Source organism: Sturnus vulgaris, chromosome 19, assembly GCF_052056855.1.
Source record: "Sturnus vulgaris isolate bStuVul1 chromosome 19, bStuVul1.hap1, whole genome shotgun sequence".
Classification (NCBI taxonomy): Eukaryota; Metazoa; Chordata; class Aves; order Passeriformes; family Sturnidae; genus Sturnus; species Sturnus vulgaris.
In genome coordinates, this window is record NC_142261.1 from 3478033 (window position 1) to 3501178 (window position 23146).

General features: G+C 49.0%; 1 protein-coding gene across 8 annotated transcripts in view; it reads left to right on the forward strand.

The window, feature by feature from the left end:
• Window positions 1-23146, forward strand: part of CUX2 (cut like homeobox 2) — a 62873-nt gene that overhangs the window by 736 nt on the left and 38991 nt on the right. Inside the window, exon 1 of one of the 8 annotated variants that reach the window (XM_088176003.1) lies at window positions 109-190. The exons of 6 other annotated variants lie outside the window; for them this stretch is intronic. The gene's annotated coding sequence lies outside the window, so the exon portion shown is untranslated. Of the gene's footprint in view, window positions 1-108; window positions 191-23146 lie in introns of those variants that run through there. One more of the 8 variants, XM_088176008.1, reaches the window with a different exon arrangement.

A 23146-nucleotide genomic window follows, 5' to 3' on the forward strand; every position in this document is an offset into this window, starting at 1 on the left:
TATCCAGGGCCGGTGTGCGGGGCCGGTGCGGGGGCTCGGCCAGCCCTGAGCGCCGGGAAGGCGGTCGGTACCAGGCGGTGCTGCTCGGACCGGGGATGGATGCGGCGGGGGAGCGGCAGCTCCTTTGTGGCTCCGGGCAGGTCACGGCCGCCGTATCCCACCGTGGTACCCTCGGTCTGTGAAATTCCCGGTAAGTCCTTTGTTACCGTGTGCGGGGGAAGGTTGCCAGGGGCTGCTGACAGTTTGTGACCTTAAATACGCACCTTAAATAGGAGGTGGATAATTAACACAATGGCTCTCCCAACATAATGGGATGAAAGCCAACCTGGAGCCGCTACAACAACCGAAACGCGCATTTCCATGGATATTAAATGGGTTTATCCCTGTAGGATATTCCGGAGTTTAAAATGCAGCGTGCTTCGGATGGGAGTAAACAAATTGAAATGCGATTTATGGGGCTCCGGTACTGGATCAACAGTTCCAGAATTTAATACATTTTGGCTTTTAAGCAGATTATGTGCTGCATCTGCGCTACGCGACCCGAAAAGTACCGCAGGTACCGCGGCCGGTGGGTTTGCCATGACTGCTCAGTTCTGGCATTGTGGCCGGGAAGGGATTACGGCTCTAAGCGCTTCGGATACAAAAGCGTTCCTCGCTAAATCGCGCTAATGACTTTTCCTGGGTGCGCGCAGAACCTTTATTTAAAGATAAATATTGGCAGCTACTTCGCCGTGGGTCTGTCGGGAGCGAACTTTACCGGAGGGAGAGGTGGGCTGGGAGGTGGCGGCTCTCCTTCCTTCCTTCCTTCCTTCCTTGCTTCCTTCCTTCCTTCTTTCCTTCCTTCCCCGCCGTTCCGCCTGGCCGGTGCCTGTGGCTGGGTGCGGAGCTGGAGATGGAGCAGTGGGGATTGACTTCTGTCCAGGCAGCAGTTCTGCCGCCTCGCCGGGATCACGTTGGGAAAGGTGACCTTGTGCCAGCTTGGCCTAATGCCCTCCATTAAAAAAAAAAAAAAAAAAAAAAGAAAACAAGAAGGGGAAGGAAAAAAAAAAAAAAGAGGAAGGCAAGCAATCCATTTATATTCTTCGTAGAGCTTTCTCCTTTTTTTTTTTTTTTTTTTTTTTTCCCCTTTTTAATGGATGTGTCTGAGCAGCTCCGGTGGCCTGGGGCTGGCCGGGAATGGCAGAGTTTGAGCCGCCCTGATGAATGGTGGGCATATGGAAAACACAGGGATAATGTGCGACTCGGCAGCGCTCGGATCGAAACGGCGCTGAGCCCTTTTACGGCCCAGAGTCGCGGAAATGAGAAGAGATAAAATTCTATCAAAGATAATACCAGACGTATTTCACCGGGTTATGAGATTGGTTTATTGTGTACATTACTAATGCAGTATTTTTTTACAGCTTTCTTGTGTGTGGTAGTCAGAGCGGGATTCATTCCTTCATGGGGTTTTTGGGGTTTAATTTGCTTGGGGTTTATTGCGTTCTGGTTGGCACTGTATGGATTTATGGGATGCTCCTTGTGCTGGATGCTGCTCTAATCCAACCCGTTCTGCGTTAAAACGGCAAAAAAATGGGCAAGAGTTGCGAGCTGCTGATTTGGGGTAATAAATACAACGGCGAGCGAGAGCGATTAGAGCCATCTTTTATAAATGTCTTCACATCTCATTATGCAGATGAGCTCTGGCTACACGGCTCCAAGCCTTTGGTTCTCGTCAAATAAAATGTTCTTGGGTTTATTTCCCGGAATGCAAATGCTCTCTCCGCGTGCCGGAGTTGGGCAGAAACTTCGGCGGCTCTGCCGGATGGTGGAGAGCCGGGAGCCTGGGAGCGTGGTCTGCTTGATGAAATGTTTTTGCTGTTTAAAGTTTAGGGGAGAAAGAGGGGGAAAAAAAAATGCACACAACTGTGGATGTGATTAAAATATTATAACCTTATGATATTCTGAAGTGCATAAATTTTACATATCAGCTACAGAGGGAGTTTAGACATCCATTAAATGATATGACAGCTTGACTTATCTAAATGTGCATCATTTAACAATGTGTCAAAATTCTGCTTTATATAGACGACAGCAGTAAATAAGCTATCAGTCCTCTTGGCTGGAGCTTAATTCCTGGATCTTGGACTAATACACTTAACTGCATTCCTGTGGAGCAGCGGGATAAACCTGGGGGGAGGCCGAGGTGCTTTTGGGGCTGTGAATGGGGGAGCTTCACCTCCACAAATGCCCTGGGTGCTCTGGGCTTTTAAAGCTCTTATAGAGAGACTGGTGGGACATTCCAGTTTCCTCCAGCATCCAACACCTTCCATCTCCATCCCTGCTGGAGGGCGGGATGGTGGCTGTGATCACTGCACCCAAGGAGGCTCTGAGTGCCCCCATCTCAGAGGCATTTTTCCCTTTCCAAGCTGAAATCTCCGGGTTTGTGGAAGCACAGCCTGTGCCCGGGGCTGGCTGAGAAGCCTTGTGAGGTTGGGAGTGCAGTTTGTGCTTTCCAGTGGCTCCAGCTGCTCCGGGTGCAGTGGGGCGTGGGGAGCATTGGCTGCGGAATCATCTGCTTTGAACAATTAATCTGAATTTGGGCGCAGCGGCACGGCCGGGGCCGGGGCTGGCAGATGTCTGTCTCATGGTTGGCTTGGCTCTTGTCTGATGCTTCTGGGCTCCTCCTGGGAGCTTCCCAGCGACCAGAACTCCTCAGGTGGATTCTCTGCTGTCTCCTACAGAGCTGTACAAGTGACGCTTCTGTCCTTCACCCAGGAGCTCTGTGTCCTTAGGGATCGAGGGCTATGGCAGCTGGAAGTGCAGCTGCCCCCAAGGAGGCTCGGCTGAGCTGGTCACTGAAATGTAGCTGATGCTCCAGCCTCAACAAATTCAAACCTTGGTCTTGGAGGATTGAGGTGTCTTGGAATGTCACTGTCATTGACCACATCTGTGCCTCCACTGCAGCTCCCTCCTTGGGACAGCCTGAGGTGACAATCCATCCCACCCCCCAAATTCTTCACTAATACCTGATATTTCTAGTATTTCCAATTTTTGTGTGAAGGGAGGAGGAGATGGGCTGTGTTTCTGGTCCCACCTGCTCTAGGGTCGGTATTGAGCAGCGCCGGAAAGTCAGACTGTGAAGTTCCTGAAGTGAAATCTGATTTTTCTTTTTTCTGTTAATTTTTTTTTTTCTGGCTGAATAATTGAGATGCTGCCAGACAAGAAGAGCTGCAGAAAATGAGAGTTTATCTTTAGCACCACAGTTCTCACTTTAGAAACTGGTGACCCCAATTCCAGCCTGGAGAGTGACTTCTTCCCTAATTAATAAATCCATTAATTAATTGTGTGCGTGCTGCAGCCCATTAGAGATGTACACGCTGGCCTCCTGATCCAGTTTAGTGGATTGTCTCTGTGGCCTTGGAAGCAGGGGGGGAAAAAAGGCATTGTGACCATGAGGCAGCTAGGGGACAGGGATGGAAAGATAATTTGATTTTTGTGGTAGCGCAGGGATGGGCACAAGCCCAGCCTGGGTGGGTGTTCCAGCTTGGAGAGGGGTGTGGGGACCGAGTGGAGGGCTCTGGATTGCTGTGCCCACTGAAAATGGGGACGGCAGTGAGGGGTGGGGGTCGTGGGGTGCCTCTTGTGTCGATTCCCTGCGGGATGGGGAGCAGGGAGCTGCTCCAGGGCTGCAGCATCACCCCGGGGCTTGGGCAGGGCTGGGCACGGCTCCTGCGCCGCGGGTGGAGCAGAATGTTAAAGCCTTGGGTGATGTGAATTATTATTTATGACCAGATTAGGAGGCAGTGCACTCCCGGCCCTCCAGTCCTTCAGGAGGCACTTGCTGAACTCGGAAACCTCAGCAGAGCCTGCGGAGCCCGTGATGCCTCCTCCCTCCATATGTTGGCACAGGAGCTGCTCCCTTCAGTTAATTTTTTCTTGCTGTCTGCAGAGACCTGGAATAAAAATACAGGCAAATTGTTGTGCGTGCTGGTCCCAGGGCTCCTGTTTTCTCTGCTGAATGGGAAGTTGGCTGTTGGCAAAAAAGCATTTTTAAATGCAGGAGGCTTTGCTTGCCTGTGGGTTTTAGGGGCTCCAGGGGCCCCTCTGCTCCCCGGCTTTCCACTCCTGGTTTTGCTGGCTGGAGAAAATCGGTGCATTTGGGTTCCCAGAGGTGGCTGCATGTCCCAAGGGACAGCAGTGGTGCTTCTCCCCTCCTCCCTTGAGTGTTGGCGTCACATCCCTGGCTGCAGGAATTCCCACATCCCAAATTTCAGGGAATTATCCTGGGAGCTGCCGACAAAACACAGCAAACTGAAATTACAGGGCCATTGTTCACAGGGAGGGAAGGTGAGCAGCAGCATCCTGCTCCTTGGCATGCCTTGAAATGGGATTTATTTAGGATTTGCAAGGCATGGGTACGTGCTCCCCCCACACCTGACCTAAAGACAGAACCCACACTGCAGCTCCTGGTGTAGCACATTCCCTCTGGGATTAGAAAATGCACATTAGAGACATCCATTCCCCCCCCAAAAGCCAGGGTGAAGTTTCTCAGAACATTTTGTACCATCCTGCTCCTATTACCGAAAGATGTAATTCCCCAACTTGGGAGATAATAAGCAGGTATTGACTTCTGCTGGGGTCATTATCAAGATTTATTCAGTCAATATGGCTCCTTGGGTCAATAAATCTTGAGGTTGATAAAGGAAGAATATATACTTGCAGACTTTATTAAAAAGTTTTCCCCTTTTGTAACACTTTTTCCTGTGTGTTGCAACAGGATCTGTGACTGAGTTTTCTTTAATTACCTTTATTTTTTTTTTTTTGGTGGTGCACGTTTTCCTGCAGCTTTTGGTCTGTCTTTCCAAGACAGCACAATTTGGGAAGCAGGATTTGGCCCTGTGCTGGCTCTGGTTTGCTGGACATCCCTTTTATACTGTGATTCCCCCTCTCCTGGCTTGGCTCTGGTGCTGGGTGAGGATTTTGGGGGCAATATTCAATATTTTTACCATTGGTGGCTTTTTAAAGCTGAGCTTCCCTGAACGTGCCAACACCTCCTCCTAAAATGGATTTGGTGCCTTTTATTCTTTAACATGGCCTTGCTGTTTAATTATTTTTCTGACTACTTTGGTGCAGCACCGAGTGATTTCCCCAAAGCTGCCCCAGCCCCCCCCGAGCACTGACTTTGCCGTGCTTTAAGCGAGCGTGGGGCCGATTTAATATTTAACTCTCGGCGTGTGCCTGTGCCAGCCAGTCCTCCTGCAACACAGATTCCCAAAAAAGTAAATAACCAATTTGAACCCCGGGTAAATATTCCTCTGGTGGGAGCTGTGCCGTGCGTCAGCCGCTCCGAGCACGCCGCTGTTGCCTTTGGTAACGCTCCCGTGGTTTTACACCAAAGTCAGGACCTCGAGCATCCTTTGTTTTCTTCTGTGGGGATAACATAATAAAGTATTACCTGGTGCTGGCAGCAGGGCTTGTAATGTGTGCTGTAAGCACGGAGCAGAGCCGGGGTGTTATTGCTCAGCCTGGCTGCAGAGGACATTTATTCCTTATTAATCACGCTGACGGGGAGAGCTGCCTCCGTCTGCGGCTCTGGGAGCGCTGCACAAACATTGCTGCATCCCTGGGAGCTGCCTCATTATTCCCCCTCTTGTCCCCTCAGTTTCTTGGCTGAGGGAGGAGCTGGGGGCTCTGTGGGGCACAATTTGGGCTAAAAGCCCCCCTGGGCAGCTGGGATGGGGTGAGTGGAGGATGGTGCCCTCCAAGAGAAAAACTGGTGGGGACCCCTGTGCTGTAGCCGTCCCTCAGGATGGTGGGGCTCAACTCCATCCAAGGGAGGGTTAGGTTGGGTTTCAGGGAAAGGTTCTTCCCCCAGAGGGTGCTGGGGCACTGAACAGGCTCCCTGGGGAATGCCAGAGCTCCAGGAGCGTTTGGACAACACTCCCAGGGGGGGATTGTTGGGGTGACCGTCCTGCACGCTTTTGAGTCCCTTCCAACACAGGACACCCCGTGATTCTGTAAGTCTGTGGGGTCTCTCCCCTTCAGTGGCTGCTGCTGCCACATTTGATGGGATGGGATTGGGATGGGATTGGGGATGGGATTGGGATGGACTGGGACGCTGCGACCGCGCTGCTCCGGTTCCCTTTGGAACCAGAGATGGGCTGTGCCTTGTTGATGCCAACACACCCAAAATGCTGCCAGCCCCATTGCTGGCAGAGCTGAGGGCTGGCAGGTGCCCGGGCTGTGCCCTGGCACGGCTCCAGCCCGTGTCCGGGCATCCCGGGCCAGCGGCTCCGCTCGGCACACGCCGCTGAGGCAGCGTCTCCTGCCGCCGCACTTTCCTTTCAAATAAAAGCAGCTAATTAACATTATTCTTTAATTATTGCCTTTATCAACAAGGGGTCTGGTTTATACCAGCAGGATAGTCGCTTTCCTTTCCACTACCCAAGCGAATGCTTCAATTCCTGTTGCTTTTGAAATGAATTTGATGTCATCTGCCCATTGTCACTTAATGGGGACACTTGGGTAATGACTGCGCGCTCCAGCCCTGTTAGCAGCACTGCGAGCGTGTAATTTAGCCCCTTAGGCAACGGTACTTTTGAAATCTCTGGATAGTTTTGAACTCTCTGTTCTTAATTAAATATGCAATTTTTCACGGTAACCAGGTTAATTCTTTTGTGTTGTGTTGTAATACTGTTAGGAATTTTCATAGTTCTTATTAAACATTATTCAGGCATTGTGAATTCCATAATTAAAAAAAATGAAAAGAACAAAGCTTGATTCACTTCTTTCTTTTCCCTGGTTAATTTATCAAATGAATTTTGCAAATTTTTCTTTTTCTCCCCAGACAGCGTGCCAAGTGTTTTAAAGGGGAAGGATTTAATTGCTCTGTAGGGATTGGTTGGTTATGAAGGATTTGGCTGTTTGATTAGTAAACCCTATTGGGAATGGTTTAATGCTCCATGATCTTAAAAATTGTCTGATTGTGAGGCTCTCCAAGGATGTTTTCTCTCTTCCTTATGTACGGCAAAGGCTTTGCACAAGTGTGATTATGAGATGGGGAGGAGGGAGCCGAGGTCGGAGCTGGGCGAGCTGGGCTGCCCTGGCCAGGAGGAGGAGGAGGAGGAGGATGGTGAGGCAAACCAGCAGTTGTTTCTGTGGATCCCTGCAGAATGTGGGAATGGATCTCTGCCTGGGCCAGGATGGAGCTGCTCCAGGCTGGATCCATCACTCAGTTCCTCCTGCAAGGCTCGCTGCCTGTTTTGCCTTGTAAGAGAATGGAATTTTATGGAATAGCTTCTGTGCTGTCCGTGTCTGAATCACTCTGGTATCCCTGGGCACATCCCTGTGAGGATGCAGGTGTGGCTGGGGGGGATCCATGCAGGCTGGACATGCACAAGGAGGGATGTGGGGATGTGGGGATGCAGCTCCTGGGGGTTTGATCCAGGTACCCCAAAGCAGGGGGATCTCACCTGCTCTGGCTGTGGAGCCTGGGGATGTCCAGCCAGGAGTCTTTATCCAGGCAAGCTTTTAAAAAGGATAAAAGCAGTTTCTGCTGGTTTTCTGGTCTTCTTTGGATCCAGAATTGATGGAGGTGATGTCTGTGCGCTGATATTGAGGCTGCAGGGACTCCAGTGTGCCAGGAAGGGCACAGTGCTCCAAAATCCCTCCTGGGGAAGAGCCTGGGCTTCCCTTCCAGGATCATCCCTGTGGGCACTGCCAGCAGTGTTCTGTGTTGTTTTTAAAGCCCTTTTGGATTTAAAACAGAGGAAAAAAGGTCAATATTTGGTAGTTTTAGCCATATGGTGCCAGCTGGGCTCCCCCTGATGTTGTGGGGTGAAGGATGGTGGGGCCTCACTATTAAATAACAGAACAAGAGCGTGGTGCTGGCAGCCAGTGGGATTTTGGGGGGAGCAGGAGGGGTTTTGCCTCCTGCCTGGAGCATCCCTGGGAGCTGCCTCTGTCTGGGAGCTGCAGCCCAGCCAGGATCGATCGTGGCCAGTCTGAGGGGGCTCCCCAGGGGTTATTTGGGCTTTAAGGAGAGGTCAGAGAGTCATTACACTTATAAATATATTACGATTTAAGAGAAGAGCTGTCATTATCTTTGAACTTGGTTTACGTGGCGCCAATTTTTCCCCATTCTGATTCCAGCCAGGAGGATCAGCCGGGCTGGGGCAGCACCTGGACAGCTTGGGGTAGGAAATAAAGGATTCAGAAGCTGGGCAGGGGGGCTTTGCCTCAAAAAGCTTTAGAATCTATGCTTAAAACTACTGCTTTCCCCTAAAACCTGGAGAAAGATGTTAGTTTGAGGTTTGGGGAACCGAGTGATGCTGTGGTGATGCAGCTGGCAGTGACCCTGGGTTGGAATCTGTGTCAGAGCTGGGCTTTCTGTGCATCCTCATATTTTGGGTGTTTTTGGGGAGGGACAAGTCAGCAGCACGTGAGTGGCCTGGTGTGACCAGGTGGGAATGTCACCAGCCCACAAAGAGAAATCCAGGATGCCACCAAGCAGTGGCATCACCCCACTGCAATGCCTTCATTGCTGGGCTGAGCAGCGTGGGCAGGGATGCTAATGGGGCTTAAAAATAAGGATTTAAATCAAAACAAATCCCAGTTGTTCCCCCCAGATTTCCTGTTCCTCATGGCTGAGTGAGGCACGATGATGGGCTGAAGCAGGGACACAAACCATTTGCTCTGGTAGTGACACAGGATTGGAGCAGAGACCAGCAGGACTGTGGAGTTTCCACTCCCCACAGGGCTGTGCTGAAGCCAGAAAGTCACTTAGAAACAAAGAAAAAAAAAAGACAAAAAAAAAAAAATCCTAGACATTTGCAAGGCGAAGGGGAGCAGATGCCAGTAATGTATTCCCAGGCATGACACAGAGTGGCAGCGTGTCATGAACCGTGTCCCCAGGGACCCCTGGGTCTGTGATATTGGCTTTAACCCCCACAGGCTCTGGGCAGGGCGTAAATTCATCAGGCTTACGGGTATTGCTCTTGGACTACTGAATAATTTACAGTTGCAGAGCCCAGCCAGGTTCAGGTCATCGGGGTTCATGGGTTAATAACAGGTTTGGTTTTTGTTGTCAGCATCTGCCTTGATAACATATGAAAGAATCCTATTCTGTTGATTAGATTTTGAAATGGATCAATTTTTAATCAGCAGAACATCTGACTCACTCAATAAGAGGAGCGTGGTGGAGACAGGACGAGGGGCTCGTTATTTACAGGATTGTTTGTTTTTACTGATACGCAAATCCTCGCTGGGGTTGGAGCCTCCCCCCGCCTTCCCTCGCCCTGGCTCCCCCAAAATAAATCGCTGGGATTATCCTGCAGCCTCGTGCCAGGTATTTGATCCATCTGCTGATTGGGTGGGAAATCCATGCTGCTGCTCAGGGCACGCTGAAGCTTTGATTTAACTATCTTGTTATTGATGGAAAACATTTAGTTACCAGTCAAATCTTAGAAAATTTGACGTTTTGGGAGTGTTTGATTCACCTCTTCCTAAGCATTCTGAGTGGAGCTCCCCTCCCCAAGGACCACCAGGATGAGTTTGTGGGCGCATCCTGGTGGGATGCAGAAATATCCTGATCAAATTCCTGCCTGTGAGCAAAGTTTCTGAGGGAATAACTTTTGATTTCGTCATTCAAAACAGCTGAATCCCCATGGGAAGTTAAATACTCAGTGGGGGACCTGGGAAAAATCTTTACTTATTTATTTTCTAAATGATTTAGTTTTGATTCTTGGGCACAAAAAAAAAAATCCGAAGTTGATGTATTTCGTTGCATGTTGATAAACTGCACATGTTTCTTTTTGTAAAGACATACATGTAATAAGATTATTTTTTAAATAATAAATTAGTGGGTTTTTAATGAAATCTACTGGATCAAAATTTTGGCTTGAAGCCAGTCGAGTGGTTAACAATTACCATCGTAGGACTCTGAAAATCAGATTCTGTTTTTTAATAACAGCAAAGGTAAAAGTCTCATAAATGTAATTTTGGGAGGGATGTCAGCAGGGTGCAATGGCTCTGTGGGGCCTGGCTGGGGACTCTCTGTCACTGGCAGATATTGATATAGATAAGAACTTGTTGGGATGATAATTTGCATGGGTTTTTCCTGGGCCTTTTGGGATTGTACTTTTAAAACTTGTGCTTTCTGGCAGTCTTCTTAACCTAAATAAATATTCTCCCTTGGGTCACTTAAGATCGTGGCTGGCGGTGAGGAATTGCTCCTGGTAGATTTCTTGGTTTTCTTCATTTCTTTCTTGAAAGTGTGACCTCTTCTTAAAAGTTTGGTGCATTTCTGAATTTATAGATACAGATTTTTTTGTTGATTTGATGAGATGGTGATTTAAGCACTGGGAGAAATGTGCTGAGGTCTCTGGCTGGTGCTGGGGATGTGAACACGGGGATGCATTTCCTGATCCCTTTGGATGCCTTTGGTCACAGCTTCGGTTTCCTCTGGAGCTTTGCAGTGCCTGGTGTTCTTACAACCCTATAATCCCAAGGGCTCATTCCTAGCACCTGGAAATAACTCTGCAGGTAATGGGTGTTTGCTCTCAGCAGACACAGGTGATGTATCAGCCTCTCCTAAGACCATTAGCACTGTGAGGAGGTTAAATATGCAGATTATATCATCCCTGGCAGGTTTATTTGCAGGAGAGCGATGGGTGTCACAAGTTCAGGACTTCCAAATTAAGTTTATTTTAGTGATGGAAAATGTGCTTCTTCTCTTGGGCATCTGCTGGTTATTTTTCTGACAAGAGTTGGAAGAAAAACAGCTTTGTAAAGAGTAGAGGGACTCCCGGGCTGTTTTTTATTAAATAATGGGTGCTTAGGAAGTGTTGATGGGGTTTAGTGCCTGATTTGGGCAGTGGGAGTTGCTCTGGGGATTTGCCCAGTTCTTGGCTCCTCTGGTAACTCATTAACTCCAAAAATTGTCCTTGTGTTTAGCAAGCAGCTGAGTAAATGTATTGCCGATGGGTGCCTGGGTTTTCATGTCATTGCTCTGGACAGGAGTGACCCAAAGGAGCTCCAGAGCTGGGTCTGGCATGGTAGGAGCAAACAGCACAGGAGGGGCTGGAAATGGTGCTTTGATAATTCCTTTGCACCTTGGGGCCATGCAAGGGGGTTGCTCCTTTGCAGGGTTTTCCCAGGGAAGTTTTCTTCCATCCCTGTTTTCAAGACCAGATAATGCAAGGCTTGGAGCAACCTGGGGTACTGGAAGGTCCCGTGCTCATGGCAGGGGGAGGAAAGAGATGATGTTCAAGGTCCCTAAAGCCCAAATAATTTTTAATTCTATGATTCATTTTGGGTGTATGAATTTGTACCCCAGCCAGTGCCAGGTAAAATCCCATGTGTCACTCCAGAGTTACCTGCAAACCATCCTCTCCTCTTTCCTCCTCGATTTTTTAAAGCCATTTAGCCAAGCATGATGCTGCAATAATTTTGGGCACCACAGGGTATTTGGGTTCAATTAGGTCTCACTGTGGGGACCATACAAATTTACCTTTTGACAGCAGTGGTCTTCCCTGCCCATCCCTTCCCTTATGGAAGAATCCCCTTCCCACCAGGATGCATAACCTGAGCCTGGGAGGGTTTCTGCCTTTCGGTCTTTTTTTAGGCTAATAATTAAACCATAATGACAGAGCCCAGCATCTCTTTATTTAAAGAGCAGATGGAGTGCTCTGGATATTAGCATGGGCCTGGCTCCCACAGTGCCAGCAGCTCCTGGGGCTCAGGGTTGGGATGAACCCCCAAGGGCTGAGTTATTGTGTGGGCAGCGGGTGGGACACCAAAATTACCAAGGCATGGTTAGGTAGGGGTGAGCTGAGATGCTTTTCCTGTCCCTCTCTCCTATCCCGTGACTGAATCCCGGGGAGCTGCTTCAAAAATCACTTTTGGGCCTCTGAGTTGGCACACCTGGCACACCATGGGCTGAGCTCTGCCTCCATCCCACCCCATGGGCAATCCCAGGCACTGAGGCTGTTGTGGTCACAGCCAGAGCGGGGCTTTGTTGGTGACAAACGTTTTCATGGATGATCCCAGGCTGCCACTTCCCAAAGCTGTAAAAGAATGGAGTGCAGGCTTTGGCTGCTGAGCTGGCCCAGAGCCCATTGCTCCCTCCTCACTATTGTGATGTGGAGTTGCAGTGATGGTTTCAGAGCTGCCAATGCCATCCTAGAGGGTCCAGATCCATCCCCAGCAAATCCCTGTCTTTCCCCATTTTGTCTCCACCCAGCATCACCACCTAGCCATGGTGCTGTGTACCTCCCACCCCGATTTCTCATTGAAACACTCTCTTTTTTAATTTTTTTATTTTTTTCCTAAGCAGCCACAATTGATAATTTAGTTCTGGATAAAGCAACCTTCCAGCTTTTTCTTTCTTCGAGGCCAAAACATTGATGTTGTGTGAAATGGGAGCTTTGAGGAGGCTTTGTATGGAACTTAGCTTCCTGAAAAATTTATTTACTGCGACTGTGATCCGCAGGAGCGAATTGATGTTTATCTATAGTAGTTCTTGCCAGAAAAAAAAATGCATAACTGCACTTTCTTGGGAAGCCTTGAAAGGCCTTTTAAATAAGTGTCTAATAGTAGGCTCTCAATAGCAAACAGCCAGCTTGATAGACAGTGTACAGTATATTATTAACTATAAGCAGGCTTAATCTTTTCCTCATGTTTTAGAGAATGCTTTATAACCTTGTGGCCAAAGAATTCATGATCACCAGGTATTTTGAAGCTAAGCAAAAATTATACCAGCTGTAACTGCTGGGAGATCGATAGAGCTGGGAGAGGAGGGAGGCAGCGAGCTCCTGCTGCAGCCAAGTCCTGGAGCTGCTCTTCCTGGCCACTCCTGGCTGTCTCCATGGGGTTCAGGTGGCACATGTGCCATGTGGAAGATTCCCTGGGGAGGGATCTGGTGGGGGAAGGTGTTGTTTGTTTATTCTCCCCGCCGTTGTTGTGTGGGATGGGGGTCCAGGTGTCGCGCTGCTTTGGGCAGGTCCCAGCTCGGCGATGGAATTGAGTTGTGGGATCATAAAGGTTGGGGAAGATCTCTGAAATCACTGAGTCCAACCATTAACCCAGCACTGTCACCTTCACCACTCAGCCGTGTCCCCAGGTGCCACACCTTTCCAATGGTTCCGAGGGTGGTGGTTCCACCCCTGCCCTGGGCAGCCTGTTCCGATATCTGACCACCCTTTCAATGAACGAATTTTCCTGAATATCCAATCTGAACTTCCCCTGGCACAGCTTGAGGCTGTTCCCTCTTGCCCCTCGTTCCCTGGGAGCAAAGCCTGACCCCCCTCAAGCTGCACCCTCCTGTCAGGGAGTTGTGGAGAGCCAAAAGTTTCCCCCCCGAGCCTCCTTTTTTGGCCCCGTGTTGTGGTGCCCTCCTTTGCTGTCGTGTTCCTCAGCTCCTCCTGCCCGTGCTGTTGGATCCTGGGAGCTCTGGCCAGGAGTCAGGGAATCAATAGATGGTTAAGGTGATAAGTGGCTTTGCTAAAAACCAATTTTGCAAGAGGAGTTTGCAAAGAGGTCAGAGGAGTGGATCTGCATCTGCACTCGCTCCAGCCCGGAGCTCGACCTGAATTAACCTGGGAAATAACCTCAGTGCTGGACACTGCTGCTCTCCTCCTGCTCCTGTGAATCCAGGTGGATCCTATGGGAGGCTGAGCCTCAGGAATGTCTCCTTCCTCCAGGCAGAGCATTTGGGGGAGGTAAATGTGCCTGAAGGCAATAGAAAATTAAACAAGCAGAGTTTGCTCAGCTGATAACTTCGACAGTCTCGGAGCCCGGAGCTGTGCTGGAATTCTGGTGGCAGTATTTACATTTGATGAAGTGCTCCTGGATAGCTCCTCCAACGTGGCTGGTCTAAGCAGGCTTTTTTCTAATCTCCACCATGGATGGATGCTGCTTCCAGCTCTATTTTCCCTTGAATAAACTCATTAATTGCACCCACTGTTAAAAAGATCCCGTTTTCAGGATGCTTTTGGCACAGCTCGGTGGCACTGCTGGGACTGTGCCACCTCCTGTCACCAAGCACGAGTGCCCGAGGTCCAGATGTCACCATGGACCCCAACTCTGTGTTACTGTAAGGGATGGATTAGGGAGGAATGGGCAGAAACAGGGAGGAGCAGATCTTGGGGATGCTTCATCAAAATGTTCCCAACCACCAACAGCTCCTATGTGGATTTTCTGTGGGCAGAGTATTGGGTTGTTTTTAGACTTTCTGACATTTCTCAGGCTTGACTCATCTTTTCCCACCTGTAAGACCAGGAATATCCCCCAAACTCCACCCTCAAAAGTTGGACACTGGGGCTGGTGGCAGAATGAGCCAGCAGCAGCATCCCCTGTCCCCTAGGGCAGGAATTCTTTATTTTCCCGTTTATCAGGTGGAATTCTCCCTTGCCTGGTGACCCCAGAAGGAGCAGAGTGGGATGCTCATGCCTTGCAGTTGAGCTTTGCTTTCAGCCCGTTATTTATTACTCCATCTCTTCCCTGCAGCACAGCCACCGTTGGGATGCTGTGGCTGAAACCACCTTGTTATTTTATCTTTTTTTTAATCATCATGGGGAGGCTGTTTCTGGATGCTGATTGACGGAAACATCTTATCTCCTCTAGTCAAAGTGTCTCCTCTTTGCGTGGTAATGAAAGAGTTTGACACTTTGACACGAGTGTCAAACACTTTCCTGAAGATGCAAACAGTGCAGGCTTTGATCTAGGTGCAAACTGGTTTTATTACAACAAACAGATCCCCCCTTTCATCCAGAAAAGAAGATAAGGGGTTTCAATTGGTGCTAAGTAGCAGCTGCTCTTAAGGGTTTTAAAAATAAAAATAAGAAAAAAAAAATAGAATAATGGAATAGTGGAGCTGTTATGTCATGTTATAAACTAGTCCTGGTGCTGTGCAGTGAAGTAGGGTGGGTGTAAAACCAACAGTGGGAATGATAAATGGGAGAGAACCCTCCTAAAATAAAACCACAGAAATTTCCTCTTTTGGGAGATGTTTGGATTTATTTTTCCCCAGTATTTCCATCTTCAGAAATGCCTTTTCTGGAGAAAATTCGTTCTGCTTTTCATAAAAGCAATGGGGTTTTGTGAAAATAACCACTTCTGCTACTAGTTTGGGTTGTTGTTTTTGTTTTTTTTTTTTTAAGGAAGAGGGAGGCAGGCAGCCCTTTTGGGTGCTCTGGGTTTGATGTCTTCACTGGGATTCAGAGTCCTGTCCCATGGGATCATCCAGGACGGCTCCAGTGGGACTGTGGTGGCACCTGCAGGGTTTCCCCACTTTCCCATCCATACTTTCTCTGAGGATGGGATGTGGCTTTGCCTTCTTTCCCCTCCAATTTTCACCCATAATTCATTATAGGTTGATATTTATTATATTATCCCCTGGCCAAGCCTGGAGGTATTTTAAGCCCTGGTGGGAGGCCTGGAGGGAGGAATCCCAAGCACACCCACAGGCTGACAAAATTCTCAGTCATGAGCTTTTCTTTTTCAGTAGATAACTTGAAGTAGAAATGGGTAAAATTCCTTCCTGGCATCACTCTGCTGGCTTTAGGCTGGACCAGGCCTGGATTGGGCCCAAGTTTGTCTAATTTAATGCAGCAGCACCTTCTCTCTATTTTGAGCCTTGAGCTTGGGCACAAATGCCCTGTGAGCAGCTGAAGAGAATTGATGTGATGTATGGAAATCGTTGAGTTACAGCAAATCCTGAGGTTTTTGTGTGGATTTTGCCTTCCCTCTCTCCTCTATGGACACGAGTGGGGTCAGCCTGGGAAGTGCCTTCAGCCTTCTGGATTTGGGAGTTTTCCTTCTAACTGTTCTCTTAGAAAATCTTTTCCCTTTGAACATCTTGGATTAGATTATTGTAGGTCAGTTCCAGCTGAGCCATCCCTGTCTCCCATGCACTCCAGGCACTGGTGCAGCAAGCACAGCCTGGCACTGTGGGATGTCCCTTGTGACACCATGGCTCCGTGTCCCCTCTCCTACAGGGACTGGGAAGCTCATCCTGGGCTCAGGGCTCTGGGGACAGTGCCCTCTGTGTCCACCCCATCCTTGCCTTGGATCTATCCTGTCTCCATTCGCTGTCACTGTGGAATTCCCTCCGTGGGGTGATTCCTGTTGGGATGCCTGGCACTGGTGACCCCAGTGAGGAATTGTCCCTGCCCCACCCTTGGGCATTGCCCCCCTGAGATGTCCCAGCCCAAATCCAGGGGGTGAGGAGGCATTGGGGTGGTCACCTGTGGGCAGGAGGACTTCATTTAGTGCCTCCTTAATTAGAGCAGCAATTCCTGCTCCTTGCCCTCCTCCCTGGCTGCTCCATGCCAAGGGGGCTGGAGCTCAGCGAAATCCTCTGCAGGAGATGCTGGGTTGGGAAGTGACAGAGGATTTGGGGCTTAATTTTAGCCAGAACACGTGGCTCGTTTTTAGATGCTTCTCAAGTCAAGTCGTGGTGGCTTTGTTGTAGTCGAGGAAAGGGAAAAAAAAAAAGAAACCAAAACTGGAAAGGAGATGTGGTTTAGATGGAATCTCTCCACAGCCAGAGTTGGGGAATTTAATAGGAAGGAGCTATTCTGCATTGCCCTGCCTGTGCCAGAGATTAAAACTCACATTTCATTTTTATACACTGTGGTTAATCCAATAATGATTCCATGTTCCAAACGGCAATAATATCTTTCAGCATAGTTAATCAGAAGAGACTTAATGCTGTCACTATTTATTAACCTTTGTTGAAAAGCAAGAAGTTTTCCTACTAATCTGTGATTGTTGCTCTTGTCAGGCTCTGTCAAGTGCAAACCAGATTTGGCATTTGTTCCGGCGGGGAGGATTCTGCTGCCTCCCCTGCCTGCTGCTGCATCCAAGCCCTGCACAGGGACCTGGTCCCCTGTGCTGCCTGGGGATGCTCTGGGTGCTGGAAACTTTGGCTCCAGCCAGGTTGCTCCCCTCTCTCTCTCTCCCTGCATCTTCCTGATGGTTTCCAGCCTCCAGCCACACAGATCCTGGTGTGTTTGGGGTGAAAAGGCAGCTTGTTCCCTCCTTGGAGTTATTGTTTGGCTGAGTGGGATGTATTCCTGCATCCAGGCTTCTCCAGCTTGGGGATGTTTGGGTCAAAAAGGCAGCTGAACCCCACCTCAGGGTTATATTTGTCTGCCTGGACCATGTTTTTACATCCAGGACATCCTGTCCCAGGGCTGTTGGAGGCAGCAGGCTCCCAGCATGGGGAGATGCTCTCCTGGCCGGGTGGCACTGGAGCAGTGACCTTGGTCTTGGATGGTTTGTAGGGGTTAAGTGAATTCCAGCAGCTTCCCAAAAGCTCTGGGAATTCCCCCATCCATTGTGTCCATCCAGAAGGTGTTGCTGGGCAGACCAAGGGGTTAAGGGGGATCTTGTGAGGATCCTGTGGCAGGAGCTGAGCTGAGGCAGTGGATGTGGCTTGTCCCTCACATCCAAAACTGCATCCTGGTGTGATCCTAGTCCCTGGCAGAGGCAGGTGGGATGCTGCCCTTGGAATCAGAGCCCTGGGCTGGCATTTCCCAGGATAGTGGCTCTGCAGCACCTGGCACTGAGGTGGTTTTGGGAAGTGTGTGGTGTTGGAAGCTCCATGCTGATAAAAGGTCAGTGCACGAAGGAATCTCAGCCCTCGATGTTGTCCTGTTTGGCTCCTGTTGCAGGGAGGCTGCTGCTGGAATTGCCTTGTAGGAGCACCTGGGATTAATGAGCCAGCTTGGTGCCGTGCAGGAATCGATGCTTCCTGCATTAATTGCGCTGTGTTCGAGCTTCAGCTTTTTATTCTGAGTTATGGACTTACAGGGAGAGATGTCTCTCTTCAGCACAGGATCCCACAGGAAAGGCTCCTTTTCCCAGCACTCATCCTGGCACAGTGTGAGTGGCACATCCTTGCTTTGGGATTGGGGATGCCCAGCACTGGCTGGGGAGGGCAAATCAAAATCCAACACAAAAATAAACCCCAATTCTCTGCTTCCCTTCCTTGTAATCAGCCAAATGAAGAGATGGATGGTGATGGTCAGGCTGGAGTGGAAAAGCCACCAGCAGCCACCTGTGAGTCCAGCTCTGGGAGATGATGGAGGGATGGATGGGCAGGAGAGGCCAGGTCTCCAAAAAAGGCTGGTGTCTCCTTGCAAGTGGGTTTGCAGCAGCTTTCACATTTATTTACGCATTAATTGCCATTTAATTGCAAATTATTTTTATTTACTTGCAATTATTTCTGATTTCTGTAACTGAGCATTCATGTGGATGGAGAGCAAAGTCTCCCAGCCCCTTGGGGCTTTGGGACATGCTCTGGAAGAGCAGTTGTTGCTGGTATTTCTTATTTTTAGGGTGGACTAACATCCAGCACTATTCTGATCCTCTTGATCACTCCAACAGGTGCAGTTATTTTACATACAGCCCCAAACAATCCCACTTTGCAAATATCATTGAAGCCTAACATGGTATTTGTATTTTTAGCAAATAGTTCATTCTGGTATTGATTTACGTGTAATGTGGTCCTTGCATGAATAACTACCATAAATCTGGAAACATTTATTAACCCAAATAGCTGCAAACTCAGTCAAATCCTGTGTGTGTTGGACACAATTACAGAGCTGAAACTGCAAAGTAAAAGAGCAAAACATAAACCTTATTTTTCTGTGACCAACAGAAACAGAGTTTCTGCCGGCTGGTCCATTGATCCATGATAAGAGGCAAGGGTTAAGATAATTTGGCAAAATGAAAAAGTAGGGAATAAATAACAATAAATGGGATTTCTGATGTGGGCTGTCGATATATGGGATAGTGCCTGGCTCTGTTTTCCCTGCCTAGACAGAGAAATTAACTTTTGAACTCAGTGGCTCCAATGTTTTTCTCCTGGTTCCATCCCCTGTGCTGATGGGCAGCAGGGATAGGCACTTGCTCATCATCCAATTAATACTGAGCCCAGCAAAGTTGGGCTTTGTGGAGCCAGGGCTTACAAAAATAGTGTAAATCTTGTTTGGTATTTGTGAAACAGGGATCATATTAAAAAAACCTCCGAGCCCTCACTAGTGCCATGTGCCAGACGTGGAGGGCTGGAGTTGGGAGGGCTGGAGGGTTTCTCGTTCTAAATTTAGCCATTTAAAAGAAGATTATGGACTATGCACTTGGGACTTTTAAAAAAGCTTTCACAATAACTCTTGAAAGCCTGATGCCTTTAATCCTGAACTTTAATTTAAAATAAAGAAATCTTTTCAACTCGCCTCTCTCCCCTCCTCCATCCCGCTCTTCCAGGCTGAGGTTCTTCCCAGCTTGCTTACGGAGCAAAGATGTGCTCAGCTCTTTTAATTTCTTATGAAGATATTTATTTTTTAATAGAAAGAAAATCAAGTCAACACTCAAGAGTATACACAGCAGTTTACCGCGATAGGAGGAATTAATCAGTCTAAAAAGTTCAAAATGTACAAAGAGGGAAGAAAAAAAAACACCCCGACTGATCAAACACGAGGCTCTTCTCTGAGATGTGGAGATAAAAGCCTTTTCCTCCGCCAGCTCCTCCACTATTGGCAGCCAGTGGGATCAAGATTATTTTTTTTTTTTGTTATGGAAAGCTCGAGATAATTAATGTTGTTGAAAGAGGACCGTTGGGTTGGCGTCTCGCAGGCTGGCCCCCAGTCTGGCATCTCGGGAAGCAGCAGCGAGTCAGGGAGGGGGAAATGTCCCCCACTGAGGGAGCTGCCAATTTAACAGAGCAATAAATAATATCGAGAGATTAAAAAGAACATTTAAAAGGGGCTGCAGTGCTGCCGCTGCTGTCGAGCCTCTTCCCTGCCTGCCAGGGTGGTGCATGATCCAGAGCATCCTGGTGGTGTGACTGCTCTGGGTGCTCTTCCAGGGCTGAATCTGGAGCATCCTGGTGGTGTGACTGCTCTGGGTGCTCTTCCAGGATTTAATCCAGAGCATCCTGGTGGTGTGACTGCTCTGGGTGCTCTTCCAGGATTGAATCCCTGTGTCCTGCTGGGTGCTGGGAGCTGTTGGCAGAGCTGCTGTTGGATGTCTCCTGTCTCCCAGAGCTCTCCCTGTTACAGTGCTGGTGTTGGATGTCCCTGCCCCGAGGATCAATAGACTGATGGTCACCCGGGCTGAGTGTGCAGCTCCTCTGTCACAGCCCTGACAGCAGCAGATCAAGATGAGAGCGGGCAGCTCGTACATCGAGCGCTCTTTAAAAACCGGGATGAATTAATTACCGCCATTAATGACCGGGAAAAGACTTTAGGAATCTTCAGCTGATGGTTCTGGAGGGTTGAGCAGGGAGAGAAGCTGAGTAGGTGGCACCTTACAGTGCTCCAGTGTTGGTGTTTCTGTTCTAAGTCCAGGGTGATGTGGTCCATGGTCTCCATCCATGTGAGACCAACCCAAATTTGTAGGGTGGGATGAGTCCCTGCAGATCTGGCAGAGGAAATTCCTACATATCTTTTCCTGATCCTTTGGTCCTGCGTCCCCAAATCTCTCTCCAACTCCCCTGACTGAAAATCCTCATGGGATGGTGCACCCATGGGATGGTCTGGTTCATGCTCAACCAAAATTTGTAGGATGTGAAGGATCCCTGCAGATCTGCCAGGAATGGACCTGGGGAAAAGATACCTAAATTCTCCCATTCCTAATGAAAGGAATCCCTGGATCCCCCATCAGCAGACCTTCCTCCTACACCCTGAGGCACGTGTCCTCATGGAATGATGCATGATCCATGGGCTGGGATGATCCCCAAATATCCCAAGTGCACCAGGGCTGCATCACCATCATTACAATGCTGTGGTCACGGCTGGATTTGCCCCATTCAGATGTTTGCTCAATATTGTGTTGATTATGATGATTTTTTAATTGCTTGGAGGGTCTTTTTGCTCTTTCCCAGCCTCCTTTGAAGGAGCTGAGATGGCACAGCTGATCATTCCATCCTCCTCCACCTTTCCTATCCCAGTTATTTATTATGCAGCATCACTAGGATTGCTCTTAGACAAGACTTGTCAGCTATAAAACACACTGGCAAATTTTATTAGTTGACAGAAGGGTGGTGGGTTTTTTTTTTTTTTCCTCCTGAAAATATTAAAAAGTCATTTTAGTTTAGAAACCTAATTTTAATTTAGTTAGATTTTAATTTAATTTAGTTTTTAAATTCATTTTCCGGCAGAACTCAATTTTTCAAGCGTAATTTGGTGCCGTCAGTGGCCATAATGTTTAATGTCCTCCCTATAAATTGAGAGGATGGCTTTGAGATGATTTACAGGATTCAGGGGGATAAAGCTGTCTCCTATCCCTGCACATAGGAGAGGCTGGAGAGAAAATGTTTTTATTGTGGCAGCTGCAGCAGCCAGTGTGCTACCTACAGAAAAATGGGGAAAACCTTAATTTTCCTCTCTGCTCAGCACTGCTTGGGGGTGGATAGGAAGAGAGATGGCCCTGTGCTGGGTGAGGATGCTCCAGGGATATTCCTGGATCTGTGCTGAAATGAGGGGGAATCCCAACCAGGCTGAAGAGTTTGGGATGGTGACATTACCCCCCAAATCCATCTGCTTTCCCAAAAGTGAGCTGAACTATTTCTAGGCATGGATGGAGGGAACTGGGAGGTTGAAATCAGGGCAAACTCTTGGAAAATACAGCGTAATTGAGTGAAATTCCCTCCCAATTTCATCCCTCGAAGCGTTGCATTTAATTACTGGATTACAGAAGTCTTCAGACCGTGTATTGAACATTATAAATGGGGATGGGATGATTCTGGGAATGGCTTAATGAAGCAGGGGAGATGGGTGAGGATGTCTGCATGCACCTTTGGGTCAGGGCCACATCGATTTGGCAGAGGAGGAGAAACCCTTCAGTGCTTTAGGGACCGTGGCCATGGGGAGGGTTTGATTTTTCCTCTTGGTTTTTGGCTCCTGTGTGGCAGCAGTTGGCTCCTGGGAATTTTTGCCCGATGGAATTCCAAACTCAGTGCTTAGGGAGCAGACATGACCCTGGCTCACTCTGGAGATGCTGCTCATGGCTCCAAACCCACCCAGGCTGTGAAAACCCATGGAAGTTGCAGTCTTCTCCCAAAGACCAGAGGCAGAGGAGGGCTCTATGTTGGCTATTCAGACCCCAAATCCATCAGCTCGTGCCAAGCATGTGTTTCCCTAAAGACCTGTGCTCCCAGGTCTCTGTGCTGAGCCTGTAGGATGCAGATGGAAAGGAAAAGCTCATCCACATGGAGAGATGGACCAGAGAGGTGCTGGGACCTCCATCCTTGGAGGTTTTCAGAGCTGATGGGGATGTGGCCTCAGGCAGAAGGTTGGGCAGGAGCCCCCTGGACACCCCCTGACCTTATATTGAGTGGGATGTGCTGCTGGCTCCCACCTGACAGAGCTCCAGTCCTGTGTCCAGCCATGGTGAGCTCTGTGGCGGCCACCCCACTGTCCCATGCCACGTGCCAGCCCCGTCCCCCTGTGCCTGCAGGGCTGAGGCTTGTGCTCCACCTCCATTGGATGGATCCTACACTGGATTCCTTTGGTTAATTTTAACTCAGTTGCTGATGATGTGTTTTAAGACACGCTACAAAAATTTCCATGGAAATGGGCTGGAGCAAAGCACCTTAAATGATTTTCCTTGATGGGAAGAGATGTGAGCACAATCATCATATGAGACACTGGAGAATCCCTATGGGAGCTGTCTGCTGTGTCCTGGGCTGTGCCACCATCCTCCTGAGCCACCATCTGCCCGTGCCACCACCCACTGCAGCTTCTCCCACTGTCCCCTCGCTGACTTTGGGCTCCTCCCTGGTCCTGCTTCCCCTCACAGAGAGGAATGCCTCCCCCGTGTCCCAGCACCAAAGGTGAAACCCCAGTGCCCTGCTGAGCTGCCCGTCCCTCCCAGTCCCTCCCAGTCCCTCCCAGCGAGATGCCATCACCACCAGGCGTCCCCGGGGTTGTCATGGTTACTGACACATGGGACCCCAGAGACCCGGCTGGGAATTAATGGCAGCCCAGGATAAAGGATTCCTGTCTGGGCCGAGTTGATGGATTACATTGATGTGCCATTTGTCATAGCGTAATTGTTCTGGCAAATGTAATACCCACTCGTATAAACATTGTGCTGCTTTGCTAATAAAACTGAAAATAGGAAGAGAAAGGATGATGCAGTGTTATGGTCAGGCAGAGACACT